Here is a 6,375-nt window from a genome sequence, read left to right as displayed (position 1 = left end):
GATCTGAGGGGGAGTCACCGCAGTAGACGTTAGATGAGCGCTGTCCGCTCCGCGGCACTTGTTGATTTATGCCAACTATAAATAGGCCTACCTCGCACGCTGCCTGAGCGGGGTGTGGCGGCTGGCTGATAGCACAGCATGGGCTAAAACAAGTTCGGGATTATCTATTCCCTGCACCTAGTTCAGTATGCACGCCATCTATCGAAGACAGAGTTGAGAGAATGGTGCCTGGCAGGATAGGGTGAAATGTATATAATTTATTGCGCTCAAAGGTGCAGAAAGACCATTACTTTCTTAACTTCAGTTTAACCAATCTTGCAGATAAGTAATTGCAGAAATGAATTCATGAAACCTACTAATGAAAATTTGCCAGTTTTGTACTGTCCTTGGCAATGGCTCTTCTCATCGCGAGTTACAGTTGTGCAATGCTGGCGGATATGGTGCGCAGCATGCTGCTTTGTGGACACTGCAGAGCCCTATGGTTGACTGTCAGTCGAAATGTGTTGATCCTCCCCAAACATTGAAAGAAATCTGGTACCTTATACGTGCGCTCTGCCTTACCTCTTGCCCGCCATCTTCGTCAAAAGTTTGGACGGCCGTTGCGGCGAAATGGGAATGTACATTTCAATTAGATGACGTAACTGAATACAGTAGTGCGCCGCCGTCCTGAGAGGAGGGGAGGGCCGAAACTAGGGGTCCGGGGCCTGCGGCTCGAATAGGAATTCTTTGCCGAGGTGGCCTCTCAGATTGCCCAGTACAGCCAGCTATGGCAATTGCAGCAGCGTCGGAAAGCTTATTACACTCAGCCTGCTTCCTCATGTAGTTGGACTATGCGCCATGCTGTGGAACTCCTTCAAAGAGCTCGCTCCTGGATTGCTTAGCAGTGAGGGTGACCAGCAATCACCAGCGAAGCACACAAGTGTTGCTCTTGGTTTACTGCCTCGCCAAAATGGCGCATCAAACAAACGATCGATTCGCCGCGTTGTCAAAGTTTTATTGTTGTGGAATTTATCGGGGCGCGAGGTAATTAAACGTGGCGCAACGATTGAAATGGCGGGGGGAGATTTTTCCCAAATTGGCGTGGGCCGCCCGGTTGCGCAACGGTAGGATGAGGCCTGAGGGGGGGGGGCCGGGCGGGGGGGGTGATGAGCCAGACGCCTCTCGGCTCTTGTTAGGAAACTCATGATTTATTTTTGACCATATTGATGTATGGACAGTGGGTATGCTAACTTTATCTGAATCGTGTGTTAATCTATAGCTATGTGATTAAGAGCGAATTAAGCTACATAGTACATAATGCTACATCACAAACCTAAAACGTTCTCATAAATTGCAGCATTCTTTGAATTCCAGAACTAAGCTTCAATTTTACTGTGATTTTATTATAAATTTTTATTTTGTGCAGGTGTGTATAAGGAACACTCCCCTAGCATTAGCTGAGTGTATGTCCTAAGTCTGTTTGTTAATTATTATCCTCTCTTTTATTTCTCTTCTTTCTCTCTCTTTCTTTTTCCTCTCTCACATTCTCTCTCTCTTTCTCCTCGGCTCTTCCTATCTCTCTCTTGCTCTCTCTCTCTCGCTCTGCTCTCTCTCTTCTTCTCTCTCTCTCGTGTATACATAACTGTAGTTCCAGTAGTCGCGCTAGTAACTATGGCGTCCAACTAATCTGAACTCTTAGCATTTATTTTGGAAGGCTATATAGGCATCGACCTACAAGAGAGGTGCAAAGGAGCAAGAGAGGGACAGGTGATTGTGACAAATTAGAGGTTATGCCCCGGATAATAAACGGCACATTTGTATTAACAAACCATTTGCATGGACAATTATGAACGATGGGTGTCTTTATGTTTATTTTGGCAGGCCTGTAAACGGAACACGTGTAAATGGTACTCGATGCACTGAATCTAATGCAGAAAGGTTTTTAAGACTAGAGTATTACATGTGAAATAACTAGATAATACACATCTCACGGCTCAAACATGTGTGGGATGAGCGGGTAACCTTCTGTGATAAGATTTGCCTCGTTATTCAGGTACTGTTGGTAAATATTTTCCGATCAGGGCTAGAAATATAACTTTGAACACCGGGAGAGTCCAAACGGAACTCCCTACCTCAAAAAGAGGAGATGTCCGCCGCAAAATGAGGGAGTCCGCAGTCTGCAGGTTTTAAAATTTAAAAGGCTATTAACAAAACGCCATAGATGTGCTTATTTTTTAAGCATGTCATGCATCTTGCCAAAATTTTCTTTGGCAATATACCTGCAAAAATTATTGGTAGATTCTGTTGTGAGGCCGCTGCTCGAACAAACTAGTTAGTTATGGCAGAATTTCCCAGGAAGTCACACGGACTCCTGCAATGTCAAATCAGGGAGTCCGGACAGTAAATCAGGAGGGGGGGGAGTTAAATTTTTGGGTTCGAACCTTTTCCAGACTCCCGGTTAATTCGCACCCTGTTCCATTGTTGTTGAATTTTGATTAAAGGTGCCATAAAGCAGCATCGGATTATCTGCAATTTTAAGAATGCTAGAGTAACATGCACCTTTGTGTAGTAATAGGAGCTACATTACCTTATAGCCAAACGCGTATTAGTCTTTGTGCCAATATCACTGCCTGGTTACCTAAGAAATGTCTAATTGCAAATCCGCAGTCCAGCGAAGAATAGTTGATGACTTTTAACAGTTTCGAAACCGCATTACTTCGAAACGGGCTGTGATACAGATTTGAGTAGTCCACACGGACATTTTCGCACGCATTTTTGCCAAAAACGCACTGCCGCATGCATTTCGTTTGGCTCTCCGCTACGTCCGCTAGCGAAACAGTTACGTAACTTGTTATACGAACACCGATGTAAATGAACGGGAATCTCACATGACGAATCCTCACAACGCTTGTGCATAATAAGTAGGCTGGTGTGGGGGCCAATGCTATGTTTGTGATGGATTGCCTGGATTACCACAGCCACAGGACTAAACATGGGAAAGCCAGATGTGGGATTTTACATATTTATTGGTCAATCAAGTACACCCAAATCACCGAATTGGTCTTATTTATTGGTGCCCAATACCGGAGAATACACCCATGAGATATCATCTACTAGTACTAGTCAAGGCATATAAGCATCCTGGTAAACAACTCTGCTTAACAGTGACCCATAGGCATACAACGCTTTAATCCACAAATTGCCTCTCGGCAACCAATTTAGCTGCTGGCCAGATTAGCCAGTCGTTAGACATTTCTCAATTAGCTAGTTGATATTCGGACAAACTTAATTAACGCGTTTGACTTATAATAATTATTAAATACAGAATGGTTGCCAGTTATTTAGCATCGTCAACTTTGTATATCAATGGGTCCTATTAGCTAACAGCGTTTACTAAGGATGTATATATTTTTATCGTTATTTAGGAAAACTGGTCTACGTAATTGTTTGTCTACTGTAGTGGCTCTCTTCGTTTGTTTTTACATGATTACTAGTGAGAAAAAGAGGAAACCATCTGAAGAATGATAAATAAAAGAAAGAAAGAATAAAAACGGGGCATAATGAAGTTGGGGTGTCTTCTTACCCAAGTATTGAATACACACAAAATTGGATGGCCTCTGTAGTGTTCTGTGGGTTTGTTTATAAACCATTAAAAACCTATAAAGGATTTTACGCCAGCTATGGTTGCCATAATAACTAAATGCCGTCTATAGTCATTAAAAGGACGAAGAGTTTATTTATAAATAATAAATTCTTCGTCTTATGACTATTAGAGATTTATTATTTATCAATACCCGCTCGTAAATCCTTTGACATCCCTGACTTGCCTATGCAATATGCCTTATTATGTTAACAAATTTTTACGTATATTTACCATTTCCAACACAATCATGCTATGTTCACAAGCTCGATTGTCATACGCTTTTGTTCAAAACTGGATGGGAGTTTACTGTGTTTTAAGGCCGCTTATGACTTAGTTTTTTGACTTAATCGATTCGGTTTGGTACAAACTCCCTTCCTGTGCCCTCTCCCACCATTCCTTATAAATAGACACATCTGGAATACAACCTTAGACTTAGCATGGTGGTGACCGTAACCGACCTTCAAAAGACTGCAGTTATGTTGCGTGACCGCCGCGAAAAACCAGCGGATCAGCTCCGGGCCAGGAATGCCCTTGCCAAAGACGGCCGGCCCGGTTCCTACTCTACGCGCGCCACGTCTTTCTTTCTCTTCTGCTCCTCTCTTATCTCTTCTCTCTCTCCTCTTCTGCGCTCTCTTTCTCTCTCTCTCTCTCTCTCTCTCTTCTCTCTCTCTCCTCTCTCTGCTCCCTCTGCGCCCGCTGTCTCTCTCTACTCTCTTCTCTCTCTTCTCTCTTCTCTCTTCTTCTCTTCTCTCTCTCTCTCTTCTCTCTCTCTCTCTTCTTCTCTCTTCTCTCTCCCTCGCGCGCCCTTCTCTCTCTTTCTCTTCTCTCTCTCCCTCCGCGGCGACTCTCTCGCTCTCTATTCTCTCTCCCTCTGGGACGCTGTTTCTCTCTCTTTTTCCTTCGCGCCGCTCTCTCTCTCTCTCTCTTCTCTCTCTTCTCTCTCTCTCTCTCTCTCTCTTCTCCCCTCTCTCTCTTCTCTCTCTCTCTCTCGCTCGCTCGCCGTCTCTCTCTCTCGTGGTTCTCTCTGTTGCTTCTCTTTCTTCGTCTCTCGTTTGTGGGGAGGGTAGTAGAGTAAGAGGAGTGGGTTTGGTGGATGATGAAGGGTTAGGGTATGGGTGAAGAGGATTAAGATCTTTGCTAATATGTGGCGCGTGTGTGTGTGTGCGTGCGTGTGTGCCGGTGCGTGCATGCGTGCTTGTGTGCGTGCAAGTGTGTATGTGTGTTTGTGTGTCTGTGTGCGTGAGCGTGCGTGCGTGTGTACAGTCACGTCTGCTGCTCAAGATTTGAATTCTGTACTGGCTTTCTAACCCATGCGAGCATTTTGCCTGGGGACCACTAATGATAACGGATTATCATCTTTGTTTACGTGTAACTGGTCCAACTGGATCAGTGTAAAATTTTGCGCGCAACAAAACTGAGTCAGCTCTTCCGACTTTTACTTTCGTTCGAATCTTGATTAGCGAATAGATTCTGTTGTTAATCGGAATTCAATGGAAAGTAAAAGTTGGCTGACTCAGATTCCATGCTCAGAATACATGCGAGTAAGATCGTGTGAATTTTGTGGCTTGCATGCCTGAATTAGGTTTCCTAATTCCCATGATTTTCAACGAACCTTACATCGAAGTAAAAAAAATCTCGTGGCCTAGTAAAGAGATCTAGCTAAGCATTGCACCAAGAGCTAATAATACCTTATATTTATTATGTGTATTATTAGCATCTGATTACATTTTGGTTTCATTAGACCTTTCGGAGGTTACTGCATGGTTTGTATCAAGAGCTAACAAATACCTATTAGGCATAATAGGTCTTGTTTGTATATATATGAAAGCTGCGGACAGAGCAGCAGTAGCAGGAAACACGTAAGGAAACGCCGGCGGCATACGTGCTTGTCACCGCCGTGACTCGCTGCTTGCTCTTACTGCTAGTTGGCCGCTCCACTTGGTAAAGAAACTGTTTTTAAAATTAATTCATATCATGAATGAAAAAAAATCATGTAGATTTTCTGCTTGAGGCGGACGTCATAAATAATATATATATATATATTGACGTAGGCCCTACAGCAGCGACATACTTTAGGCGCGCGTCCGAAAATGATTCATGATGCCTCATAAAAAAGCAATCGAGGTTTAGATCGATCGATCGGCCGATCCTCGCGGTAGGAACTCGTCGTTACTAAAGCCCGGTTTTTCATCGCTCCCGTTAAACCGGACTTCCGTTAATTTCGCACCCTGCGTGTGTAAGAGAGTGTGTGTACGCGGGTGAGACGAGCACCGTGTGTACGCGGGTGAGACGAGCACCGTGTGTACGCGGGTGAGACGAGCACCGTGTGTAGAGACGTGCAGAAATAGTTACGTTTGTAGAGAAGTTTTTGTCGGGACGTAGTCCTGAGCCGGCAGCGTGTAAATGCGTAAAGTATGCACACGTATTTAGGCGTGCGGACGGATGTGTGGTTGGCGTGTAAGTAAGAGCGTGTAGGCGGGCAGCACCTAGCTGGGCTGGGATGTGAGCACCGTGGTGTGCGTGCGTGCGTGCGTGCGTGTGTGTGTGTGGAGAGAAAGGTGAATTGCCTAGCGTCTCTTGTTTAACTAATGGCTGAGTACGTCTGCTAGATTGTCGCAGCCGACAGACAGACAGACAGATCGTGCATGCATGCATTCATGCACGCGCTCTTGCAGCAGCTGCTTAGGCCGACCACCACCAGCACAGGACAGTACAAGATCAATTGAATAGTGACGGCATTACGCTTGCACTGT

At 44.7% G+C, this 6,375-nt stretch overlaps 1 long non-coding RNA gene across 1 annotated transcript in view; it reads right to left on the bottom strand.

The window, feature by feature from the left end:
• The window catches only part of LOC106817019, an 11,606-nt gene extending 5,281 nt beyond the window's left edge, over positions 1-6,325 (bottom strand). Inside the window, exon 1 of the long non-coding RNA XR_001394980.1 lies at positions 6,315-6,325. This is a non-coding gene — a long non-coding RNA (uncharacterized LOC106817019). The remainder of the gene's footprint in view (positions 1-6,314) is intronic.
• Positions 6,326-6,375: the final 50 nt, after the last annotated feature.

The sequence above is a fragment of the Priapulus caudatus genome, unplaced genomic scaffold, assembly GCF_000485595.1.
Source record: "Priapulus caudatus unplaced genomic scaffold, Priapulus_caudatus-5.0.1 Scaffold1567, whole genome shotgun sequence".
Taxonomy (NCBI): Eukaryota; Metazoa; Priapulida; class Priapulimorpha; order Priapulimorphida; family Priapulidae; genus Priapulus; species Priapulus caudatus.
The sequence above is the reverse complement of the archived record's forward strand: the minus strand, read 5'-3'. Positions and strand labels throughout refer to the sequence as shown.